General features: G+C 42.7%; 2 long non-coding RNA genes across 2 annotated transcripts in view; both read right to left on the minus strand.

Moving 5' to 3' along the window:
* Positions 1–27514, minus strand: part of LOC308475922 — a 260650-nt gene that overhangs the window by 202396 nt on the left and 30740 nt on the right. The window lies entirely within an intron of this gene.
* LOC308475556 lies at positions 12079–12376 on the minus strand. The gene is made up of 2 exons (XR_013985309.1): positions 12213–12376; positions 12079–12154 (listed from the first exon to the last, which is right to left on the minus strand). It is a non-coding gene; the product is annotated as an uncharacterized lncRNA (long non-coding RNA).

Raw genomic sequence — 27514 nt, forward strand, 5'->3', positions numbered from 1 at the left:
CAAAAGTAGATTTTAGATATTCTGCAAGAAACATTTTGTAAAGTGAGACCTGCTAGGTTGTGCAATATAAAATGCTAACTTTCCAAAAGCTATTCCTTTACTTTTTTTCCCCTTAAAGGAAGTAAGACTTAATTGACCTATTCTTGTTAAGGATCCGTCAGCAATTCTCTTTAAAAACTCCTATTTAACATTTTGTGCCTTGAATACCAATCACTTTTGGCAACACTTTGACATACAAAAGATTTGGGATGGGGGAAGTAAACCTTTTCTTGACATTATTTAAATTTAACTGCTTTGATGGAATGCCTTGCCGGTGGTCCAGAAAATGGGGTTTTTTTTCCAGCAAACGTATGGGAAGCTTAATTTACAGCTTTAACCAGTTAAGACTGTGTCTTGGAAGGGTAAAACAAAGGGGAAAGAAGAAGTATTTTTATATTTCCTTTTATTAACAAGGTCTGATTTTGAGAGTTCACCAATGGTTTCTAAATCTGGTAGTGGCAGTCAAGGTACAAGCTAATGTGCACATATTGTTCTTCTGAATTTGATGTCCAACAAGAAATGTTCTGCTGCCAGTAGTTCCCCCCTGCAAAGCATAGCTCCCTTTCACCACATTGCATCTACTCAAGCAGCAAGCAGGCTTTACACAACCATTTTAAGGTGGCAAAGAACAAAATTCAGGCATCTGCCCCCACTGTCTCAAACTGACGATCAGCTCTGTCAGAGATGATAGGCCCAAAAACCTTCTCATCAGGGAAGATCCCTGCATGCAAATAATTATTGATTAAACCATTACATTTAGTGGCAATGACTAACAACTTGCTAATTCCTGAGGGGATGTTTGTGTTGGACTCCAAAGTTGCATATTCGTAACACCTTTAGAATGAAGCTACAGTCGAAGCAGACAAATAGCCAAATGTTAATACTTTATGTCTTCAATCTGGTAGATTTTCAAAATACAACATTTGTATTTATAAACATAGATTTCCACATGCATAATTGGAAGTGTGAAAATCCCCCTTTCCCCCTCAATTCTTTTCAGCTCTGGTTTTGTTTTTTTCAAAAAAATATATGATTTTCCACATTTATCACAAAAAAGACATAACAAAACACATAACAAAGAAAAACACATTACATCTGGTTTTGAATGTTTAGCAATTCACACAGAAAGCAATTAACGTTCATCAAAATTTCAAACCATTACAAAGTATATCAATCTCGGGCCACAGAGTGCTTTGTATACTGCTTTGCACAAATATGTGGGAGAAATTGCTATCAAATGCAACTGGACTTACTTCTGAGTAATCATGCACCAGATTAGAGTCAGACCTTCTGATATAGTCCCTTGCTAGCATCTGACATTAATTAAAGAGAAGGGGGAAATACACAAATGGCAGAAAACGAGTCTGAAAGTTTTGATGTCATAAAACAAGGGAGAGGGAAATGCAGCCTTCCAGATGTTTTCAACATTAGCTCCTATCAGCTCAAACTGGCATGGTCAATGGCCAGAAATAATGGGAGCTGTCATCCAATAACGCCTGGAAGGACAGTTTTAATTTTAATTCACTATGCTTATTCCCAGGTAGATGCATATAGAATTGCAGCCTAAATCCCACTGGGATTTACCTCTAAGCAAACATGCATCGGATTGTGTTGCACGTGAGCTTTAAGGCCATATTCAAAACCTTTGAGCAGTTCCGCTGACTTGATTGGTTTAACTGCCCCACTCTTGACTTGAAACACATTCTGACTTAATACACTAACAAAATTCCACGTATTGGGGTGGAGGGTCTTTCTTCTTCTTCTTCTTCTTCTTCTTCTTCTTCTTCTTCTTCTATCTGTGACCAAATGCTGCATTGTGAACTGTTCCTGTTCAGGGTCCCAGTCACTTCACCCTTCCCCATAATATTCCATTCCATTCCACTCAACTCCACATCCCAGTTTCCTCCTCCTCAACAGTCAGTCAGTAATCCATGGCAACAGAGCACACTCAGTCCTTATTGGGCTATTTTTTTTGGGGGGGGGGGTCTTCCCTTTGTGTTTGCTTTCATATCGATTTCACAGGCACATCTAGTAGCCACAGCTCAAAGCAGAATCCTGGTCCTGACTGACTTGTGGTGTGATACAGCAGCAATCTTCTTAGGTTCTTATACTCCACAAGAAATAACCACCCCAGACCCTCCAAATGGCCCTATTTTCCAGAATCCCGCCTGGTTTCTGATTTGATCCTGGAATGTCCCACTTTTCCTTAGGATGTCACTATTTTCATCAGAGAAACGTTGACGTGTATGGAGTTATCTGACCCCTGAGCCATCTGAAGGCAGCCGTGTGTAGGGATTTTTTTTTCTTATTGTTTAATGTTTTATTATGTTCTTATATATGTTGCAAGCCACCCAGAGTGACTGGGGCAACCCAGTCAGATGGGTGGGGGTATAAATAGTGAAGAAATAATAATAATAATAATAATAATAATAATAATAATAATAATAATAATAGAATTGGACGACACTACAGTGGTACCTCAGGTTGCATACACTTCAGGTTACATACGCTTCAGGTTACAGACTCTGCTAACCCAGAAATAGTGCTTCAGTTTAAGAACTTTGCTTCAGGATGTGAACAGAAATCGTGCTCCGGTGGCGTGGCAGCAGCAGGAGGCCCCATTAGCCAAAGTGGTGCTTCAGGTTAAGAATAGTTTCAGGTTAAGAATGGACCTCCGGAACGAATTAAGTACCATATTTTTTGCTCTATAAGACTCACTTTTTCCCTCCTGAAAACTAAGGAGAATATGTGTGCGTCTTATGGAGCGAATGCAGGCTGCGCAGCTATCCCAGAAGCCAGAACAGCAAGAGGGATTGCTGCTTTCACTGCACAGCGATCCCTCTTGCTGTTCCGGCTTCTGAGATTCAGAATATTTTTTTTCTTGTTTTCCTCCTCCAAAACCTAGGTGCGTCGTGTGGTCTGGTGCATCTTATAGAGCGAAAAATATGGTACTTAACCTGAGGTACCACTGTATTTTCATCAGAGAATTGTTGGAAGGTATGTCATCCCACCCACCCTTAGACTGAACATGATGTGTAGCCTCTGCCCTCCCCACAGCGTCAAATACCATGTAGAAGAGAATGAGCATGAATTTGATTATGAATGCCACATCCCTTCCCAGCTTTGATAATGGAATAAGCATTATTAAGAAAAGAGAGATGTTGTGCCGATGCTCCGGCAAAGGATTTCCATAGTAAGATGAGCTGTACAGTTCTCTGGCTGCCGAACAACAGAAGGGGTTTTGTGTGAGTCTGCATAAGCATCGAAATGGCAAATGCCTTCACTTCCAGCAGTTTGAAGTGAGCAGTCTCGAGCGCACAATACTGACTTCTAGATGTCAAAAGAAGAGATGGTTAGCATGATTGGGGTTCTCTGTGTTTTATCAAACAATTGGGCTGTCTCCCTCTCTTATTATGTAATTGGGTCTCCTCTCTCTCTCCCCCCCACCCCTGTAGGGGTAGTGAAACTTATCTCATTGCTTTCATCGACTGAAAGAATAAGGCTTTTGATTATGGCTGGTGTTTTACAGCCATTGATCCGTGCAAACAGAAAACTTTAAATCAATGGGTCGGGGGAATGGTAACGAGTGAAGTAAAATCAGTAAACAAGCAGTCTCTTGTTGCTAGTTAGCTTGAATGGCCTTAAGTATAATGACTGTAGATTAACTGTGTGGTATATAGCTACAGGAAGGAATATGGGTTCCCAGTAAAGAGGAGGAGAAGACACATTGGGCCTAGTAGATTTTAATTCTAGAATTCAACTTCCAGACCCTTCCAGACCAGGGTCAGTCCCAGATTTACAAAAGATATTCTGGTTTATGATTTGATCCTGCAGTGTCCCACTTTTCCTTAGGACGTCTCTATTTTCATCAGAGAAATGTTAGAGGGTATGGTAGGATGTCCCTATTTTCATTGAAGGGTATGGAATTATGAAACAACAACAACAATTCTGAGCCCAGGAGATAAGTAACTTTGCAACCTTTAGAAGAGACCTGAAGGCTGCCTTATAAAGTTTTCTAATGCTTAATGCTTAATTGTGTTCTTTATATACGTTGGAAGCTGCCTATAGTGGCTGGGGCAACCCAGTCAGATGGGTGGGGTATAAATTATCACCCCATCATCAAAATAAAATTGGATGTCCCTATTTTCATTGGTGGAATGCTGGAGGGTATGAACTTCTGCATATATATATGAATATGAATGGTGCAGTATGGCAGTGTTTTTTCATTTTTTTAAAAAAATAATATTTATTACTTTTCCAACAATTTAAACACTACAAAAAACATAAACAATACAATACAATACAATACAATACAATACAATACAATACAATACAATACAAAAACAGTACATAACACTAACACATTAAACTAACAAAACAAAGCAAAAACAGTTTAAAACACATCAAACAGTTTCAATAACTTATCTTTCATTCACTTATTTCAATGACCTCCTCACACCTCCCTTTTTGTATTCCACTTCTGTTAATTGTTTCAGCAATTCCTTTCCATCTTCCTCTGCTTTCTATCCTTTAATTATCTTAACACATTCTAAACCTTATTTTTCCCTTTAATACTCTATTAATCTATTTATACTTAATTCCTTATAACATTTCTACTAAAGCCATATAACTTCATTCCAGCATTTTCCTAGCATTCATTAATTTTACAGTATTTCTGTAAATAGTCTTTAAACTTTTTCCAGTCTTCTTCCACCGACTCTTCTCCCTGGTCTTGGATTCTGCCAGTCATTTCCGCCAATTCCATATAGTCCATCAACTTCATCTGCCATGTTTTTTCAAGCTTTCTGCCAACAAGATGTCATCTCTCCTTATGGACTTCTAGGTTATAGAAGTCTTGGGTATTACAAAAAAAAGTTTCTCAGGTACGTTCTAGGATATACAGCAAGGGTATCAATAGCTATTCTTTGTCCTAACATGGAGAAAACTTTCAGTGGCAGGAGTGAGCTTATTTATGCCAATTGCAGATTAGTCTTGGCCATGTAAAACTCTGGGGAAGGATGAGGGAATGTGCAATAACTGTGTGTATTCATTAAAGCCTCTCTATGCGGATCAAGCCATCCAGATGTGAATCTTCGAGGCAGGAAGGAATGACAGTTGTTATATGCTGGGAAATGCCAAACCCTTCCCTAAAGGGTATGTATCTAAAGATATGACAGCCTTATTGTGAGTAGCTAACATGGTTAGCTACAGTTGAAAACTAAGGGAATAATTGCTATGGGTAGTATCCAACCAATATGTCCAATCAGTGCAAGGATTTACACGTGTGCAACACAGTTTTCTCCACACTTCACTCCCCGTGTGCTTCCTGCCCTCCCCCAATCTGCTCTGGGGGGTTGGAGGAAACCCTAAAACAGATTTGGGCGAGGGCACACAGAGGGAAGGAGAAAAGTTCTGTTGTACAAGCAGAAATACTTGCGCTGACAAGATACACAACTTGAATACCGTCTTAAATCAGTCTGCAGTTTTATTTTAAGAGAAATCCCCCATTCAAAAGCTGATTTCTGTTTTAAGGTTAATACAGTCCCCCTGTTTAAATGACTAAAGGTAGAAGTGACCCAGCAAGTATATGTCTTATATTGATTAAGTTCATTAGTCTTATATTGATTCAGTTCATTAGCACAGTTTTCTGTCTCTGATTGGCCATCCTGCTCCCTAGATCTTTCAAACTCAAAGGGTCTGGATATTACACATTGGGTCTTATGCATGTACATACTCTGCTTCTGAAGAATGGGATGTATTTGCAAGGAGTTTAAAGTTTTGAAAGAAACTAACTATATCCAGTAAATATAACCAGACTTTCTGAAGTCCCGTGTAAATATGCCAGCTTTCTCTGTAATTTTTCTCCCCAAAATCAAAATGTAGTATAACCAGGATACTCAGCATAAAACTAAAAATGGTACCCACATACTTGGAAGTAAATTTCATTGAACTCATCCAGGATTTACTTCTGAACAGGCATGTGCAGGATTTCTCTGTAAGTGAGCTTTGGGGTGGCATATCTCTTTAAAGGCTTGAATTTTAGAGAACGCTGAGGATCTGGAAAGAAACTAGTCCTAGCAGTGGGACAAATCGGAATATTTCAGGTTGCGCTTTACTAGCTTTCAAACTGCTGCAAATCTAAGATCTAAGATATGTCAAGAAAAATTAACTGCTCAACTCTTTCAATTTGTCCCTTAAGGGAACCCATCATTAGCATACTTTAAGAAAATATGTTATGCTTGAGCAGTAATTATAAAGTCACGACCTTGTGGGAAAATGCACATAGGGCTATCCTCAGAAAACATTTTATAAATGGAAATTAACTTAAGAAACAACGTTGGAAGTGTTTCTTTTGATGTTAATCAGAATTTAGTTTAAAAACAAAATGTCCAAAATAATTGAAAGTTTCCCCAGTAGCGTATTACTCCTTGCAACAGAAAGGGAGTAATCTAGCTTAAATCTGAAGTTGCTACACATTTTTTGGCATGTTTTAGCCGGAGGATCCAGGGAGACCTTATTAAGCCTCTCTTCTTCTTCTTTTTAAACGGGGAAAAAAAGAGCACCCCTTCAAAGAGATGTTCTTTGCTTCAATACTGACAGCAGGATGCAGTAGAAGCTTGGCTGACAAGCACGAACTCTGTACTTTGAGATCCCCAAAGCGAAAGTATGCAACTGAACACGTTCCTACTTGAAGAGCTAATGGACTGTTATCATTAAAAGAATGACAACACGTATGGCCATTTTCGATTAGTTTATAAGCCTGTGGAGCAAGGCTCTGCGGTTTTGTAATTATTGTGGCACACCTCATAGCATTAGGTGCATTAAAAAAAAAAAAAAAACAACGCAGTGAGGATTGTAATTTATGATGATGAGAAAGGTGTGTTCTATAGTTTGGGCAGGTTCCCATTTGCATGTTTACAGCTGGGTGGCTGAAGCACCAAGTGGAGACTTGTATGTGTGGATGATGAATCCTGGGTCACACACAGCTCACAAATAGATCTTTCATATCACCTTTGATGCAATGTTTTCCAAATTCATGTTTAAGGACTAAATGCTATGATTGTGTACTTGGGAGTAAGTCCTACTTGAACTAAGTGGAGCTTACTCTACACAGGATTGAACTGTAAAGGTTCCATAAAAACTGCACTCAGTGTAAGAGTCAGATTCTTCACGGAGAAACTCTCCCTTTCCATGATTTATAGAGGGGGAAAGGAGGATTGCATCCATTGGCTCCGGCGACATGAATCATAACTGCATATGTACTGTGAAATATTTCTGAAGTGGCAACTGGACGTACAGGAACTTCCACAAAGTACTCATAACTCAAGATGGGAAGAAACTCATTTTCATGCATGTTCCACAACAGAACTCTATGACCCCTTATGGTGCACCCAGATCACTGAGAAAATTTGATTGTTGTTCCAAACTCTTCTGATTAGGCCTTTACTTAGGAATCAAGCCTTTAATGTGGCAACCCCTGCCCTGTGAAACTCCCTGCCAATAGAAGCTACTTGCCTTCTTTTATATGTCTGCTAAAATTGTGTTTTTGAGACAGGTCTCTACAGTGTGAAGTTCTTTGCAAGCATTTACTGATGCTTTTAATGCTGTAGCTGTTAATTTGCATGATTTATACTGCCTCACTGTATTTTTTTTAAATGAAAGTGCAGTCTATAAATAAATTAAATCGCTAATAAATAAATGTTGCATTTTTTTTTAACCAAATACAAAAAAGGGATAAATTGGCTATGCATTAGACTATATATACAGTGGTGCCTCGCAAGACGAAATTAATTCGTTCCGCGAGTTTTTTCGTCTAGCGAATTTTTCATCTTGCGAAGCACGAAATCCCATAGGAATGCATTGAAATTCAATTAATGCGTTCCTATGGTCAAAAAAAGTCCAAACAAAGCCAAATTTGGTACAACAAGAGTTTATTAAGTGCTCTTTAAAGTCACACATACTGTAAAGAGCATTTCAAAAATTGAAGGAACAATAAATTAAGTTTCTAAACATGGCAGAAAAACATTTAAAAATCAACAAAGTGTGCAGTACCTTTTCTAAGACTCTGGGGGACAACTCGAAGAAGGTTCGTCTTCCACTCTTTGCTTCTTGCTGAAGAACCTGTCCATGGTCTGCTGCTTCATCCGCCTTTTCAGCACCTCCCTGAAAGGCGACATGACCCTCGTATCAAAAGTGTTCGCAAGGTCATGTGCCACGTGCTTGTCAGGGTGGTGCCGCTGTGCAAAAGCCTGCACATCCTTCCACTTCAGGCAAAAATGCAGTATGCGCATCAGAAGCTGCAAAACACAGGTGCTTGTTTTAACCCCACTCCCCCGACTTTAACAATGGTAACAATTTTTAATACACAACATGTTAAGATGTGCTATATATTCTACTGTAACTGTCATGTTAGCTTCTGCTTTTGGAGGAAAGGAAAAGAAGGGCATTGCAGGTTTGTTTCTGCACCAGGAAATCATTCCTGACTGTTCTTGTCATAACATTAGATATGTGCCAAAGACAAGTAATGTAGGAATTGCAGATGCAGTCCGGGTATGCAAGAAAAGAAGTGTGTTTGCTGGTTGTCTGTTATCATATTGCTGGTCCTGCAAATGTGAGGTATCCCAGACTAAACCTAAACCCTTTGGTCTTTTAGTCTAAACAGATTCGCTATTTTGGAGTTGTCGGCTTGAGAGAGCCCATCACTCTTTGCTTTCAGCCAGTGTAAATATTGGGATGTAAGTCATTTTCACATGGTGCTTGGGCTTCAATTCCATGAGAGGAAAGTGCTACTGCTAAACACACACACACACACACACACAGAGAGAGAGAGAGAGAGAGAGAGAGAGAGAGAGAGAGAGAGAAGCCATAGGACCACCCATGTGCAAGGATGTCATCCACTTATGTTTACAAGCACAGTGTGTGGTGTAGTGGTTAAGAGCGGTAGTCTCGTAATCTGGGGAACCGGGTTTGTGTCTCCGCTCCTCCACATGCAGCTGCTGGGTGACCTTGGGCTAGTCACACTTCTCTGAAGTCTCTCAGCCCCACTCACCTCACAGAGTGTTTGTTGTAGAGGAGGAAGGGAAAGGAGAATGTTAGCCGCTTTGAGACTCCTTAGGGTAGTGATAAAGCAGGATATCAAATCCAAACTCATCCTCCTTGTGTTTACAAGCACCAGTTCTTTCTCCTTGTGAAGATCCCATCTAATTGCAAACGTAGCCAGACAGATGAGTATAATAATTAGGGGGACGTTAAGTAGATTGTTTGAGGACCAGGAGGGTTCTTATGCCTCATATTAGTGCCTTAAAATATGGGCTTTATCTATTTAGTTCCATGTTTACCAAACCTGGGTCTCCAGCTGCTGTTGAACTACAACTCCCATCATTCCTAGCTAGCGGGACCAGTGGTCAGGGATGGTAGGAATTGTAGCCCAAAAACAGTGGAAGACCCAAGTTTGGGAAACCTTGATTTACAGTGGTGCCTCGGATTAAGAACTTAATTCGTTCTGCAGGTCCGTTCTTAACCTGAAACTGTTCTTAACCTGAGACACCACTTTAGCTAATGGGGCCTACCGCTGCTGCTGCGGCGCCGAAGCTCGATTTCTGTTCTCATCCTGAAGCAAAGTTCTTAACTCAAGGTACTATTTCTGGGTTAACGGAGTCTAACCTGAAGCGTCTGTAACCTGAAGCGTCTGTAGCCCGAGGTACCACTGTAGTTGAATAGAACTACTCTTCAATAAAATTCTCTTCAGGACAGTGCACAACAAAATTCAGTTTAGCAAAAGTTTAGCAAAAGGAACAGTAACAAAAGAATAACTAAGAAGAACAATAGTAAAACTCAAACAGAACAAACAGCGAGAGAGCCCATATAAGGCTCACTAATGGTCTTTGCCAGGCACTTAAATGATAACAAAGAAGGTCAAGTCAAATCAAGTAACCTTTATTGGCATCACATAGGAACATAACAAAGAAGGTGCTTGCCAGTGTTTAGCCGTGCCCGACATTGAAACCTGAAGTCTCCTCAGAGGATGAGCAGGACACCCCAGCAGATCTCCTGCCACATCAGCTGCCTGGCTCCTAGGCCAGCTCTGAGGCCCGACCCATTCCCATTTCCACCAGGGCCATAGGAAGAAGTGACAGTGATCCAGGTAGGATCTTCAGGACCATCACTGTAATATCTGGCTAGCAGCACATGATGCTATTTGGGAAAAGAAGGAAGTGCATGGAAGCACCTAGTCTGATCCCATCCTGGCTGAGAGCCAAGAAGTGGGTAGAGTTTTCCGCTCCTGAATAAGATCCCAGTGTGAGCTGGCTCATCACTGAACCAACCACAGAAGCAATTGTTCCCACACAGTTTCAAATGACAGCCTTTCTCAACTGGGGAAATTGACAGCACCAGGTGCACCACCAACAAGAAGGTCCCTGTCCTGTTAGTCATCCTCCTTTTCTCAGATGTGGGAGACCCTTTCCTGAAGACCTTAAGTTCCTTTCTGAGCATGAGCAATGATGCCATTTGCTAGAACTGATGGACCCTCTTTGCTCTGGCAAATGAATGAGGTCATAAGAAGACATTCAGGTTTGTGACAAATTAGCAAAGAGAAGGAATGAGAAAAATAGCCAGGCAGAGGCTGGATACCTTTATTTGAAACAGCTTCTGCTTAACACCAGCAATTTTAGTGATAACACTTTGCAAGATTGTTTGCATTTCTAGTTAAAAGATAAAAGTTGCTAAAAAAATTTTTTTTTGAAAAGTTCAATGGGTGATATTGAACTAAGCAGAGTAGGACCACTGAAATAACCAACTTTCCTTCACACCATGCTCATTAATTTCATTGGCTCTATGATGAGCAAATAGTTAAACACCACTGTGTGTGTGTGTGTGAGAGAGAGAGAGAGAGAGAGAGAGAGAGAGAGAGAAAGAGAGAGAGAGAGAGAGAGAGAGAGAGAGAAAGAAAGAGAGAGAGAGAGAGAATGAGAACGGATCAAAACAGCTGTCTGTATTTTTTTACTTCCTTTGAAGACATGGCTATAGGGACTGTCTCAATGAGTAATTCTAAATTTACCACTCTTGATTTCTATAACGCAGGGCTGGTTGGTTAGCTGGATTTTTCATGCTCATGGAAGCATGGCTTCTTCTTTGACATTTGTGCAACAGTATTAACACATCATTCAAAGTTGAACTTGTCATAGATATTCACATTTGAATATTCATTAAAGGTAAATCAGCTATACAAATGTGATGAATGAATTTGAATTGCACTCTCTAGTTTCATCCCTGCCAGGCATAGAAAGCAAGGCAAATGAAGAAGAAACTGAAGGAGTATTGGCAAGCTCTTTTACATGTTCTCCTGGTACTATTTATTTACATGTTTCTAAATTAATCTTGCAATTCCTTCTGTTCCTCCCTTTCTCACACCCTCTGCTTTCCCACATCCTCTTCATGTTCATCACACATTTTTTGCACATTTCTTAATTGTCCAATGTGTACTTTAAATGGAGTGCAGATTTGGGCTCAACAAATTCTTTAGCTCTGAAATGGCCAGCATTCTATTCCCAGGCAAATCAATTAAATATAATTTTGCACTCGAAAACAGAAGGCCTTCATCCACACTTTGCAGTTCAAATGAGAATTATTGGTCACTAGGAGGTTACGACAAAATGGCAAATCTGCAGCTCTGTTCAAGATTGCCATTTATAGATCAGAATGTTCAAAGAGGCAAATATATGAGCAGGCAGGAGGATTGATCTGCTGGCTGCTGACGTCTCAATGGTCCTTTGTACGGAGAGAGCCGCTTCCTTGCTGCAGTTCCTAGGACATTAGAAAAGTTGCTCTCCAAAACCGATTACCAGTCAGTTTTCCAGCCATCACTTAACATCATCAAGCAACTATCACACAGGTGTGAGGTAGCCCTTCCAAGTCATCTTCTTGGAAGTAGGAATATTTGTTTGTTTGCTTGTTTGTTTGTTGCATCTTTATCTCACCATTCCCTCAAGAAACTCAGAGTGGTATACATGGTTCTTTTCTGCCTGGGCCTTTTCCCCCCCAGTCGGAACTTGTAGGAACTTAGTAATGTCACCTCTTATATGGGCACCATTACCATTCTAAGAGAAAAATAGCACTGCTTCTCATTTTTGTTAGGGATTGTAGGACAAGACCTGCCAAGGAAAACAAAGAACTTATTTATGTATGCTACAACAGCGGCAAGAGTCTTGATGGCACAAGGATGGAAGAATGAGGAAACCCCTACAAAAGAACAGTGGCAAGAGAAACTGATGAACTATGCGGAACTGGCTAAATTGACACACAAATTGCGAGATAAGGACAACTGTGACTTTAAAGAAGAATGGGGACTCTTTACAAATTATTTAAAAAGACAACAAAATGAATTGGACTCCTTGGCAGGTTTTGAATGAACATACACAAATTTATTGAGTGTTAATATAGCAGACAGATAATAAAAGGATATATGCAATTTTACAGTATGCGGAGAATAACATGAGTTGAGAAATCAGAGAGAGGAGCTGAGGGAAGCTTTTTGGGGGAGGGAGGGTTCCTTGGGGGGGAAAGGGGGGAAATAATGAAGATTTTTTTTGATAATTTGTTATGTTGAAATTGTTAATAAAAAACTTTTAAAAAGAAAAGAAAGAAAAATAGCATGGCTTCTGCCCATTTTATCCACACCCTACCTTGCAAAGTAGGTTAAGCAGAGACTGTATCATGATAACCCAATTAGCTTAAGGGGTCAGTGGTTCCTCCCCAGTCCAGATCCCTCCCCAGGTTCATCTGTTATATCACACAGTTCGTCAGTTCTGCCTTCACAGTTCTGATAATTATCACATACGATTAATATATTTTTGTCCCTTCTCCATACCTTTCTTTTTAATTCAGTAACTATTCTTCCTTTTTAATTCCTCAAGTACTACCCTGGGTAAAGGCAAGCAGTGGGTCACTTGAATGTCAAAGTCATAGCTTTTCACCCAAGGTGAGTTGAGAAGGCTGAAAAGCTGTGCTTAAGCAGTTCCTGCTCATGTGTGATAGAACCATCACAAGCTATTGCCGATAAGACCTTTCTACATCACTGCACCATCAGGTATCTCATGCATTTTATATTTGTGCTCGAAATCGCTAACCAAGTGCATTATCTTGGAACCTGAATATATCTGAAGGACAATGTGCCTCCTCACATCTCTCTGTGGTGGTTACAATCTTGAAGATCAATTATACTTAACTGTTTCCCTGGGCAGGTTGCATTCCATTTTCTGGAAAATCTGTGTCCATTCTTCATTTTCAGTGACACTCATACAAAGGCCAGCTTCCAGTACACTGTGGCTGTTTCGCCGAGCCTTTGTCTAACCAGTGACATGGATTCTGAATACAATCTGAGAGGCTGGAGTTTTGTATTTAAAGATGCAACATTCTCTCAGTCCAAAGGGAGTATTTTTTTGAAGCACACTGCAATTGCTACACACACACACACACACACACACACACACACAGACCCTTTAAGATTGTTTCACCATATATGGAACCTTGATTACAAAAACTAATTTTCTGGATTATGGCAATCTGAATGACAAAAGCAGGCACTGCAAAATCCACAATTGGAATTCTGTTTTCTGTTTTTCTGCACTTTAGTTTCCTCAGGAAACAAAACAAGTTTCCTGTAGAAAAGAGAGCCAGCACCCACCAAGTATTGGACTCCGACATGCAACAATTGTCTAGTTGTCAGTCAGGAAACCTTCTGAGTGGCCTTTGGCCAGTTATCTCTCTCAGTCTACCTCATAGGGTTTTTGTGTGGATAAAATGGGATAGAATCTGTTTATATGCTACAATAATGTGGTAATGTAAGGCAACGGGTTTGGGTGTTGTGTGCTGTACGACTCTAACCCAACCTGACTTTCTCTGATGTCTGATTTCTCAGTAGTATCATATTTTCTTCACAACCTTGAATTTACAAATTCAAAAGTATACTATCCTGTGCATATTTACTTTGAAGTATGTCCCTCTAAATTTAATGGTACTTGTTTCCTAGTATCTATGCTTAGGGTCATTGCCCAAGAATCACAGAAGATTTTGCAGATTTTGCACAAGAATAATAGCTTACAATTTCATTACATTTGACCCCTAGCCTCAAGTGTATAAGAGAAATTGTTTGTACGTAATTAACTCTGTGATTTATCTACCTAGAAAGCAGCTGCCCAGATAATCAGCTGAATAAGCCTGGCTCCGTATTCCTTACTGTTTCTTGCTGACATGTCTGTGAGATGGTAGCTTGCTAAACAGCACCCTTTAGGAAACGTGCTCTCATCTATTTCTACTATGCATCCCTTAATAGTAGGTGTCACATGTTCTCCGAAAACACTTTTATGAGAGAGGCTGCATATGCAATATTGGACACCAGTCCTTTGAAATAACAAGGATTTGTTGGTACGTGCAGGAAATTTTTCTCCCAGTGGTTTTCTGTAGGAATGTTTCAAGCAAGCTGCCACATTGCCATTGGATCATATAATGGAAATAATCTGTTCAAACTTGCTTCAAAAGCTTTGCTTGCTTCTTTATATTATTCTAAGTCAAGAGAAGTTGTGTGTTAATGGTTTTTAAAAAAAACAAAACCCAACACCATCTGTTACATATAACATTTTAAAAAATTCAAATGGGAAAGAAGCAAAAAAGTATCTTAATTCAGAGACTGTAAATGATAAAGCCTTATTTCCGCCACTCTTGTAATTTGCTATGAGGGGAAATCTGGCCCAGATTTAAAAGCAGAATTAGTTTTGTTTCTACAAAATGGAGTAACATATGAACCCTGCCAAGAATGGATGTGCAATGATGAATGCCAGAATCTGAAGCCATGTGTGCAGAATTCTGGAAAGTGGCAGCCATTTTGTTTAAATGGTTTTCTCCTCTTTGGTGAGTGTCTGTTTTGAGGGCCTAAGATTCTCTTTCCTTCAGGGATTAGAAAGGTTGCAAGAAAATCTGTTCCCATATATGAGTACAGGGAATGGTTTTCAGAGTAAAACGGTGCTTCTGAGAAAAACAACAACAGAAATGTCTGTTGGAAAACAGCATGGAGTGAATGGGCAAGTATGTTTTCGAAGGCTGTATGTCAAAACCTGGTATTTATCCTCATTTTTTTTATATGTGATTACTTTTCTCTCTGTGTATAATTAATCTAGGGTTTACAGGAATTAAGTGGATACTGTGAATGCAATAGAGAATCCATGTAAACATATCATTGGCCTTGAAAGCTTTAGTCAGAAGGAAAAACAGAAGGAATAGAGAATGAGTCAGTGTATTTTAAAAGTTCACGAGGCCTGTTCACTTCTGAAATTGGCTAAGCCCAGCTAGCCCTCCAAGCTAATTCTTAGCCCTCCTTGCACCGATTTTGCAAAAATGAGGGAGGGGAAATAGGCAGAGTGATAAGGTGGACAGAAGGATTAAACCTCTCTGCCTAGTTGAGCACCCTTGTGGTAGGGATGGGGGAGAAATTCAATTCATTTAGCATTTAAACGTGATTGAACCTAATTTAGTCTGGTTTGGACAGACAATGGAAATTCCCTCCTGTAAGGGTGATGGCCATTTGGATGGTCTGCCCTTGGAGACTGATGGAACATGATGCATTCCAGATGTTCTAGGGGGATTTTTCAGTGAAGAAAATTGGTGATCCTGTCAAAGCCCTGGTCTCACTATGGAACAGCATGATGAATGGGTGCTTCACATGACTGCTCCTGAGCACCCTCTGTGGTGTCGTGGAGCCCAAGTGATCCCTCAGTATTCTGAGGAACTCCAGATTATGAAACAAGTGGCACAATTCTCACTCTGAAGCTGACCAAATACTGGTTAGAGCACATTATTGTGCCCTACCATGTGGAAGTGCAGACTGCAGAAAAAGGCTCATTTGTATTGCATCCTCTGTTAGCCAGCTGGCAGAGTTATTTTGGATGGTCTGGAGGTTACTGACACCCATTGTGGGGGAGGGAGTTCTGGAGCATTTGAAGATCTATGTCAAGGAGCTGTCAGTGAGGCAGGTCATCTACAGGGCAGGCACACACAGAGAAGGCATGGAATGCAATTAGTTTTTTATTAGCAGAAAATAGCAACACAGTGGACGCTCGGGTTGTGAATGTGATCTGTGCGGGAGGCACGTTTGCAACCCGCAATGTTTGCAACCCACAGCGCCACATCGGTGCACGCGTGGGTCACAATTCGGCACTTCTGCACATGCGTGAGCTCCGAAACCTGGAAGTAACTCATTCTGGTACTCAAAAACGCGCAACCTGAAGCGTCTGTAACCTGAGGTATGACTGTACAGCAATGTCCCAGGTTCATCTTAACTCAACAGAGGCTCTCCTCCTCATCCAACCAGGCCTTGACAATCCACTATGGCCAACTGGCCACACAGTTTGAGGGTAAAGCTCTCAACTTTGGAGTAATATTGACTCTGCACTCATTGCCTCTCCAGTCCAAGTACCAAGTGACGTTATTAAGGCTGTATTGTGGGATCAATTTCAGCTCATGCAAACAGCTTACATGGACAAAGTGCTGGTGGCAATACATCCGACCATGTGCCCTCTTGACCCCTGTTCTTCCTGGCTTATTCAATCTACCAGAGGGGAGATGACTGGTTGGGTTCAGAGCATGGCTAATGCTTCTTTGAGTAAGGAGCTGGTCCCTGCTGCATTAAAAGTGGCAGTGGTGTGATCACTTCTAAAGAAACTGGATCTGGGCCCTTTTGATTGGAACAACTATTGACCAGTCACAAATACCCCCTGGGGAGAATGTGGTGGAGAGGGTTGTGGTGCAGCAGCTGGATGACAAAGATTATTTAGATCCATTCCAATGTGAAACTGAGTCAGCCTGACGGATGACCTTTGCAGAGAATGGGACAGAGGGAGGTCTACCTTGCTCCTGCTTCTTGGTCTCTCATTGGCTTTTGACACCATCTACCATGGTATCCTCCTGGATCAGCTCCAGGAAATGGGAATTGGGAGCACTGTATTACAGTTATTCCAATCCTACTTTTGAGGTTGATCCCAGACAGTAGCATTGGGACAGTGCCACAGGGCACTATCTTATCTCCCGAGCTATTTAATATCTATATGACGCCACAGAGAGTGGTCATTAGGGGTTTGGGGGCAAGGTGCTATCAGTATGCTGATGATATCCAACTCTAGTTCTCCATAACAGCTGAATCAAGACCATTACCTGGTCCATGCAGTTATGAAATCGACGAGGAAAATCAATGCCTAGTTATTGAACACCTTTATTTTAGAAATTCCTCTGGCCAGGAAAGTGTGGAATTTTTCAGTGGCCCATAGTGTGTGTGTGTGTGTGTGTGTGTGTGTGTGCGCGCACACACACACATGCCCCAAGAATCAGTCAAACCTTGTTATCAGGGAAGCTTCAGTCCATCACCATTTCATTTAGGTGCTTATCTTGGGTGTCACAAAAGTAACTCTTTTTCTTTTTTGCTCACACATTCTTCCCATTTAATGAAGTGGGCTAAGATATCTATGTGGTACTTAGATAAATGTTTTAGCGTCCTTCCTCTTAAAACAGAAGCAAAGAGAAGTCCTGTCTGGATGCATAAATTTTATCAGGAACCATGATTCATGATCCCGAGCGTAAGATTCACAAACAATGTGACCCCAACCCTGACAATGCATTAATCAAGCACTAAAAAGAAAAGCAAAAAGAATAGAAAGGAAAGGAAAGGAAGGAAGAAAGAAAAAAAAAATAAATTTCAAGGTTCTAACTGGAAGCAGTGAGCAAAGTGCCTAACCAGAACAACCTCTTCACTTGCATTATTCCATTTATGAGCCTGCATTTAAGAGGAACAAAAACAACAAAATATATGAGATGCAATCGTCTCCGACTCAGAAAATAAAAGGGTAGCCAAGAAGATAAATGGATATTTTGGTGCTATCCAGGTCACCTTGACAGTTTTGTAATATCCCAAAGTTGAAATAACGAGTGTTTTCTCAAAATAATATCAGTATGTGAATTATATTTGATGTATTCCCCTTCTTTTTTGTAACTGTTATTCTATGGCCACCAAAAATGAAAAGAAAAATATCCCCTTAACATTTTTATCACTGCAATGCTGCAGTTGGCTGTAGCAATTCTTTAGTCTGCTTGCATGCAAACAAAGAAACAAAAGGTGTTTTTTAAGTGTCTGCAATCAAAGGTCTAGATCAGTGGTTCCTAAACCCATAGTACATGGAACATAGAAGATAAGTTTCACCTTTGTTTAGGAGATGCAATTTCTGCCTCAGAAGGAATTTCTTTCTCATTTCTTTCTCCTTATCAGCTGCTGATGCAACTAACCAAAGGGTTAGTGTGACTTTCCAACATACTGGAATTGCATGCTCAGTTACGCTTATCCAAAAAGGCAGATGAGCAGTTTTCACAATGCAGACCCGAGTAATTGTATATATATTGTTATCCACAATCATCTAATTGTGCATCATCATCATCATCATCATTCAAAAGCACAGGCATATTTCTAAGCAGTACAATGCAGAAAATGTAGATCTGAGTCACTGCTGTACGCACATCATCAATCAGATTTTCTTAACTACTGCCAATTATTGGTTTATATAGAGACAGAATTTCGTCCCTTCTCCAGCTCAGATCCTCTCCCACCCACCCACAACAGATGACCAGTGGACTACCTTCTCCCCCAGTTCAGTGCTGGGGAAGTTCAGTGCACAAAAGAATTCATTGCAGTTCACGTTCACCCCTTCCAAAAAGGAACTGGTCCCATTCTAGTTTAATTCACAATTAATTCAAGTGACCCTTGGAATTTGCCCCCAGCCTTCAGAATTTTGAATGCTGGTCTTATAAAATAAACTTAAGGAGAATAAGAAAACATCAGAACACACACATAATGCAATGCAAACAATGCAATGAGTGCCGCAACCCCAGAGTCGTTGGCGACTGGACTTAACTGTCAGGGGTCCTTTAACTTTACCTTTTAGGGAGTAGATGAGGACTAGAATACATATATTTGAAATATGAGGAAAACCTCCAGTCTGTCTGCTGGGCATACTGGTTTTAATAGAACATGAGGCTGCTGTCAGTGTCTGGTAACCTGGCTCCCATTCCGAGGCTCTTTGCTGCAGTGCTTCTAGATAGAGAGGCAAGGCCTTTAAGGCAGGAAGATCTCCTCAAGAAGCGTCACTGCCTAAAAATAAAATCCTCTCCTGCCTCTCTTCAGAAAAGGAAAAAAAAAAATGCTTGCAGATTTAATTATTTCGCAGCATGGGTTTAGTCTTGATTCCAGGAAAGAATATGCATACAAAACAGAGTGAAAAGCAGGTGTTGTTTTCAGCATTACCTAGCAAAAGAGAATCATAAGAATCTAAATAAAATATGGGCAAGAAAAAACATAAGTGTTCCATTCCATTCAGATACATAACATTTAGAAGTTGCAGGGTGACATTTTACTGGCATTTTGGTACCCATTTTCTTTATTAGCCTTTGTCATAAACTTCACCGTGTCTCTCGTGCATACATTTACTTGATCTTTTCAGCAAAGTTTATCCCGCACTTCATAATAAAACAGGTATAATCTCCACTGGAATTACTGTTGTACTAAAATATATTTTCTCTGTGCTCATCATGTTCCCCAAATAATCCCTTAAATAAACCTCTTCTTTCTAATCCACTCCTGCTATACAGGGAATGCATTTTCTTTTTTCTTTAATAGATGATCTCCCTGACAGTGTTTTACATAATATGTTAGGAGATCATCATTTGAAAACTGAACTCTTTCTCACTTAGTTATGTTCTATGTCCACAGCTTTTCTAAGCTGTAGCACCTTAAAAAAAATGGTACTTGATCTTCTCAATCATACCTTTTCTTCAGACAGTGTCACTAAGTGATCTATCTGGTTAAGTATAGATGTGTACACACACACACACACACACACACACACGCCAAGCAGAATTCACTGTACCCAAAACAATATGCAAGCTGAAACACAGCTATCCTTTGAAATCTGCACTTCCCTGATTTTTCTGATGCAGATAAATAACATGCACGAAAATGCTTATATTAATTAAAATAACAAACAAAAATGCATCATATTAGGCAGAGTTGCACGCAGAAATGTGTATATTGGGAGAAATGTGCCCTAAAATGCTGGTGAATATTCACGAGGAACTCAAGACTGGGAAAATGAGACACTAAGAGAAATCAAAACTAATATTTCCTAGTTTTCATCCTTATATTTCAAAATCTCACTACCTTGGACTCCCAATAGCTCTCACTATTGAGAGAAGGAGTCTGCAGTGTTCCTACTTTTTGCATTGCAGTACCAAACAGTGTAGGGACGCAGGTGGCGCTGTGGGTTAAACCATAGAGCCTAGGACTTGCCGATCAGAAGGTTGGTGGCTCGAATCCCCGCGATGGGGTGAGCTCCCATTGCTCGGTCCCAGCTTCTGCCAAGCTAGCAGTTCAAAAGCACGTCAAAGTGCAGGTAGATAAATAGGTACCACTCCGGCGGGAAGGTAAACGGCATTTCCGTGCGCTGTTCTGGTTCGCCAGAAGTGGCTTAGTCATGCTGGCCACATGACCCGGAAACTGTACACCGGCTCCTTCGGCCAATAAAGCGAGATGAGCACTGCAACCCCAGAGTTGGTCACGACTGGACCTAATGGTCAGGGGTCCCTTTACCTTTACCACACTGTGTAATTTGGCAATAAGGGACTTATGTGCCTTGCTGAACTGCAAGTGCAGCCCTCTAGCCTACAGCCAAGTTTTAGGCAATGGCTGCTTTTTTTTCTTTTCTGAAGAGTTTATTTCTGCATTTTAGAGATCGGGACTAGGCCACATTGTAGAATTCCACCACCACCTCAAGCTTTGAAGTTATCACTGGAGTTTTGCTTAGAGGACAATCTGAAGCAATTTTAGGATGTCCTTTTCACTGAGGAGAATAGGGGAAGCCACAAAAAATGGATATTGTAGGTACATCTCTGGAGACCTGTTGGATAATGAGATGGTGCTGATGTTCTCTCTCTTTTTTTTAATGATATTTATTACCTTTTTAGCATTTCCAACACAAACAAAAAAAGAAAAAAGAAAAAAAAAGAAAAAACAATGCAAATACAATACACAAACGCTACATGAACTAAAAAAAAACAAATAAAAACAAGTAAAAACAGTTTAAAATCACCTCAAACATTTTCAATATCTTATATTTCATTCCCTTATTTCCAGCGACCTCCTCCCACCTCCCTTTTTGTATTCCACTTCTATTATTTGTTTCAGCAATTCCTTTACATCTTACTCTGTTTTCTCTTCTATAATTATCTTAACACATTCTTGCCATACTTTTCCTTTAATTATCTATTAATCTATTTATACCTGATTCCTTATGACATTTCTACTAAAGCCATATAATTTCATTCCAACATTTTTCTAACATTCCTTAATTTTACAATATCTCTATAAATGGTCTTTAATCTTTTTCCAATCTTCTTCCACCGACTCTTCACCCTGGTCTCGGATCTCGCCAGCCATTTCCGCCAATTCCACATAGTCCATCAATTTCATCTGCCATTGCCCAACGCTTCAATGTTTTAAAAAAGCAACCATTCTCTCAACCAGCAAAAAGCAGATGGTTCACAGCAAAATTTAAAGGTCTAGCAGGGCAGGTCCTCCTCCTTCTTTAGCATCCATCAATAGCTTAAGTTTTACTTGAGGCTTCCTGCCCTGCCAAACAACTCTAGGAGCATCCCTCTGCCACCTCCTGAAACCCTCCATCCCATCCAAAGCTTGCAGTGTTTGAAACAAAAGCAACATCCCCAACAACACAGCAGCCCTCATCCCCACCACAATAACTCGGCCCAACAGTGACAACTTCTGATTTGCCCATATTTCCAAATCCCCCTTCTCTTCAATCCAACATCCTTCACAGTTATCCTTAAGCAGATTCACATTTTTGGCAATCATATCAACCCCCAAATACCTCTCTTTCTCAACCAATGTTAGTATCGCCTCCTGAAACTCTGTCAAGCTTTCCTTTTCCAATTCAGATGTCAGCTTATGTTCATCAAGTTGTCTTTGTATGGATGGGACTCTCCTCTCCAGTTGTATTATTTTAGATTCAGCAGCAAGGGTTTTCCCCCTACTAACTTCATCTGCAATTTGCCATATCAAAGTAGATTCCTGTGTCAGTTTCTGAGTGGTTTCTGAATTGGTATTCACCTTTTGTCCCAAGTTGTTTAAACTTTCTACAGTTGAATCAATTTCAATACTTGCAACATCCAATTTCACATTTATCGCATCTGTTTTCTTGTGGAGTTGTTCCAGCGAATCGTATATGTGATGGGACGATGAGCTGCTTGTGCGTAAAATCCAAGTCCCTCAGAGTTTGGTCAAGTTTGCAAACCTCTGTCTGTAACGGAGCCCCTTAAACATGGCTCTGTCAGTCGCTTGCAGATTCCGACAGTGGTTGCTTTCGGAATCGCTTCCAACATAAAAGCTCCTTAACGGAAACACGTCTTCTGGACTCTCTGCGTGACAGTTTCCGGCGAGGAGTGGGTGTCCCTACAGGAGGTCCTGAAACCTCCCCACTGTTTTCGCTGGAAGTGTCTCGGAGCCATCCCTCCTGCTCACTTTCCCTCAGCTCAGCTCTTCTCCCCCTACTGGTTCCCTCTTCAGCTGCTGAGTCTCTCCCAACCTGTGTGAGCCCTTCCACCTCCCTTCCTTCCGATGGCAGTTCCCTGACATCCACCTCCCCTCCAGGGCCCCCTTCACCCCCTCCCGCCCCCTCCTCTATGGGCGGTGAGGAGGCAAAACCCCGGAAGGAACTTCCTTCACCTTCCGATGTCTCGAACACTTCTCTCCACCTGTTGCGGTTCCTGGTCTCGAAGTACTCCTCCTCCTCAGAGTCCATCTCCCCTTCCCCTTCCGAATCCGTGAATCCTTCCAACTCCTCCTCCTCATCGGTGGTCCCAAAGTATTCCCTCCGGAACCTCTCCACAGGCTGAGGTTTCCTTGGGAACCTTTGATGGAACGTTTCTATCAATACCTCGTCATTGATATCTTCTGCCATTACCCAAGTGTTTTCTGACTCCGGTTCTCCTTCCCACGCTACCAAATACTCCACCTGATCCCCCTTCCACCTGGCGTCGAGGATTTCTGCCACGTGGCTGCTGCATTCCCTTTCTTCTATGATCGGTCCCCGAGTGGACATCCCTTCTCGTCCCCCCTCATACGGTGACAGTAACGACCTGTGAAATACTGGGTGCAGTTTCATGTGGTTGGGTAACCGGAGCCTGAAAGCCACTGGGTTGACTTGTTGAATGACCTCAAAGGGACCCAACCTCCTGGGTCTTAATTTCTTACAACCTCCTTTGAACGGCAACCCTTGGGTTGACAGCCACACCCGATCTCCCACCCTTATGGTTTCACCTTCCCTTCGGTTCTTGTCTGCCTGCCTCTTGTATTCTTCCTTCGCCCTTTCTAAGTTGAGTTGGAGCTGACGATGGATTGCTTCCATTTCTTCTACAAAATGCTCGGCTGCCGGGACGCTCCATCTCTCCCCTCCTCCCCCTGGGAATGCCCTGGGATGACACCCATAATTAGCCAAGAAGGGGCTCATCCCTGTGGACACATTCTCTGCATTGTTGTAGGCAAATTCCGCCAGCGCCAACTTCTCTACCCAGTCATTCTCTCTGTCATTGACATAACACCTCAGGTATTGCTGGAGAACACCGTTTGCTCTTTCCGCCTGCCCGTTGGTTTCAGGGTGCCGGGCAGTCGAAAAGTTGACCTCCACCTGCAGTAAGCTCATGAGCTTCCTCCAGAACCTGGAAGTAAATTGTTTTCCCCTGTCTGAGACCACCCTCAATGGCACTCCGTGCAACCTAAAAATGTGTTCTACAAATAACTTCGCTGTCTCTTCCGCCGTGACTGCATGCGAGCAGGCTACAAAGTGGCACATCTTTGTTAGTAGGTCTACCACCACCATGATGGCTGTTTTCCCCTTGGACTTCGGCAGATCAGTCATAAAATCTATCGACACTGCCTCCCAAGGTCGTTCTGGGGTTGGTAAGGGTTCTAATAGCCCCGCCGGCGCCCGCCTCTCCCCTTTGGCTCGCTGGCATTGCTCACACCCTCTTACATACTCCCGTACATCTTCCCTCACCTTAGGCCACCAAAATTCCCTGGTGACCAACCACATGGTTTTGTGTTGTCCAAAATGCCCCGCCGTGGGGCTGTCGTGCAACTGCTTGAGTACCCTCCCCCTTAAGTCTCCTTCGGGGATATACAGTGCCCCTTTGTAATACAACGCTCCATTTCTTTCCTCAAAACCCCCTGGTTCCTCTCCCTCACCCCTAAGACCTCTGAGCTTATTCTGGGCATATTCATCATTCTCTGTTTCTTCTACCAGTTCTCTTTGCCCCACCAATGCCGCCCCACACACCCAGCGGTCCTCTGGGATGACATGTCTCTCTTCGGGTCCCCCCTCCCCTTCCAAATATTCAGGTTTGCGTGAGAGAGCGTCCGCCCTAACATTTTCTGGACCTGGCACATAACAAATTTCAAAGTGAAATTTGGAGAACTCCTGGGCCCATCGCACTTGCCGTTGGTTGAGCACTCGTGCCGTTCTCCAATACTCTAAGTTCTTGTGGTCCGTGCACACTTGCACCTTATGTTGTGCCCCAATTAATAAATGCCTCCATCTCCTGAACACTTCATGAATGGCAAGTAGTTCTCGGTCATACACCGTGTAGTTCCTCTCAGATTTGTTCAGCTTTCGCGAAAAAAAGGCACACGGTCTCCACTCTGACTCCTCCTTCCCAGGCTGCAGAAGCACCGCCCCCACAGCCCGGTCTGATGCGTCCGTCTCCACTCGCATCGGTTTTTGTAAATCCACATGCAGGAGCTGTTCTTCCGAAGCGAACGCCCTTTTCAGTTCCTCAAAAGCTCGCTCCGCCTCCGCCGTCCAAACGAATTTCCTCTTACTGCTGAGACAGTCCGTAATGGGAGCCGTCAAGTGGGCAAAATTTCTGATGAACTTCCGATAGAAGTTTCCAAATCCAAGGAATCTTTGCACATCCTTCCTTCTTTTCGGTGTTTTCCATTCCAGTACCGCTTGGACCTTGCCAGGATCCATGGCCAATCCCTTGTCCGACAAGCGGTACCCCAGGAATTCCACCTCCTTGGCATGAAACTGACACTTCTCTAGCTTCACCCACAGCTGATTGGCTTGCAGTCTGCCCAACACTTCCCTGACGTCTTTTACATGCTGCTCCTCAGTCTCTGAATATACTAACACGTCATCTAAGAAGGCCACACAATTCTTGTAAAGCAAAGGCCCCAGGACGTGGTTCATAAACGATTGAAAGCACGCGGAGCCTGCTTGTAGGCCGAAGGGCATAACTAAATATTCAAATGCCCCCAAAGGGGTGAACATGGTGGTTTTCCATTCATCCCCCTTCCTTATTCGTATCAGGTTGTATGCCCCCCTCAGGTCCAGTTTAGTAAAAATCTTTCCCTTCCTGACCCTTGTCAAAATGTCATCAATTCTGGGCATCGGGAAAGTCACTGGTTCTGACACTGCATTTAAGGCCCTGAAGTCCACTACAAGCCTGGGTTTGTCCGTGTTTTTTTTGTCCACAAAAAACACTGGGCTGCCCCCCACCGCCCTGGACTCTCTGATGAACCCTCTCTTCAGGTTCTTGTCAATGAACTCCCTTAGCTCCTGCATCTCTCTGTCTGACATGGCGTACAGCTTGCCTACAGGGAGCTGTGCCCCAGGGAGTAAATTGATTTGACAGTCAAAGGGCCTATGTGGGGGTAGTTTGTCTGCCTCCCTCTCGCTGAAGACGTTGCTCAGGTCGGCGTATTGTTGGGGAACCTTCCCCTTCTCCGTTACTTCCGTCCCTGCTAGAGTGGCTCTGGCCCCTCCTTGAGCCTCCCGCTCTTTGCAGTGTTCTAGACAATGTGCTGACCCAAAGGAGACCACTCTCTGATGCCAGCCCACTAGCGGATCATGTAACGCTAGCCAGCTCATCCCCAAAATAATGGGAGCTCCTCCCAAGGTAGCCACATTAAACGCTATTAGCTCAGTGTGTCTTGCTACCCTCATTATCATTGGGATGGTCTGCTGGCTGACTTCTCCTCCCAGCAGCTCCCTTCCATCGATCGTGGTCACCTGCAAAGGGTTACTTAAAGGGATAGTCTGTATCTGGTGCTCAGCAGCAAACTCCTTACTCATGAAATTGCAGGAGCTGCCTGAGTCCAATAGCGCCTTTATCTTTAGTGGGTGTCCGTTAGGCAGCTCTAGTAACACCTCTATCACCAGGGCAGGTTTAGGAGGTTCCGGCGTGGGCACTTTCACTGCTCTTTGGCCTGGCTGCTGTGCCCCGACGGTGGCAGCCAGGCATTGGCTTTTACTTGCTCCGGTACCTTTTCCTCCCTCTCCCCAACAGCTCCCGCCATTCCTTGCCATTCCTTTCTTTGGGGGCAGACTCTGGCAAAATGACCTGGCTGTTGGCAGAGATAACATTTCTTGGCGCCCTTTCCCTCCTTCTTCCGCTCTTCACTGGGCTTTGAAACTGCGCGCGCGCGCGCTGTTCCAATTTCCATCGGCTCTCCCGGCGGGAACGGTGGCTCTGGAATCTCTGGAATGCGAAGCTCCCTCCAACGTTCCCCCTTCCCTTCCCGCCTCTCCAAGGCTCTCGCCTCTTGGCGCGCTCCTATGGTCAGCGCTGATTTGGTCAGCTGGTCCATAGACTCCGCCCTGGGCGCCCGGGAAAGTTCATCCTTTACCGCCAAAGCAAGCCCTTCTTCAAAGAGCATTTGAATGGGTTCCGCCGATAGATCCCACCCCAATTTATGGATCAACATGGTAAACTCAGTCCAGTACCCACGCACAGATCGGCTCCCCTGTTTGCACACCATTAACTGTCTGCGTACCACTCCCTGCTCAATATCGCTGGAAAACATCAAATCCATTGCACGAAAAAACTTCCTCGTATCCTTCAGGATGTCATTGTTTGTTGCCATCAGGGGCCTCACCCAGTCTTTCGCCCCCTTTTCGAGATGCCCAATCACAAAAGCCACCCGCGATTCCTCGTCGGGAAAGTCATCAAACTGCAGATTAAGGGCATATTGCATCTCTGTCCTAAAGGCATGATAGTCCTTGGCCTCCCCCCCAAACTTCTGCACCAATCCTGGCAACTTTCTGGCGAGCGGGGTGGTTTTCCCCTTCTCTGCATCTTGAGCCCTCCTCTCCTCGCTGTCTGCAGCGCTAGCTGGACCTCCAACGCCCGGTACCTTTCCTCCAGGCTTGGACCCGCTCCAGCTCCTGCTTCTCCGGTTCCGGCTGGGTTGCTCATGATGCCTTCTCCTGCACAAACTGCTCACAGAGACTGTCGGAATGCTGTGATGGGACGATGAGCTGCTTGTGCGTAAAATCCAAGTCCCTCAGAGTTTGGTCAAGTTTGCAAACCTCTGTCT

The sequence above is a fragment of the Podarcis pityusensis genome (assembly GCF_964106645.2).
Source record: "Podarcis pityusensis genome assembly, chromosome: 4".
Lineage (NCBI taxonomy): Eukaryota > Metazoa > Chordata > Lepidosauria > Squamata > Lacertidae > Podarcis > Podarcis pityusensis.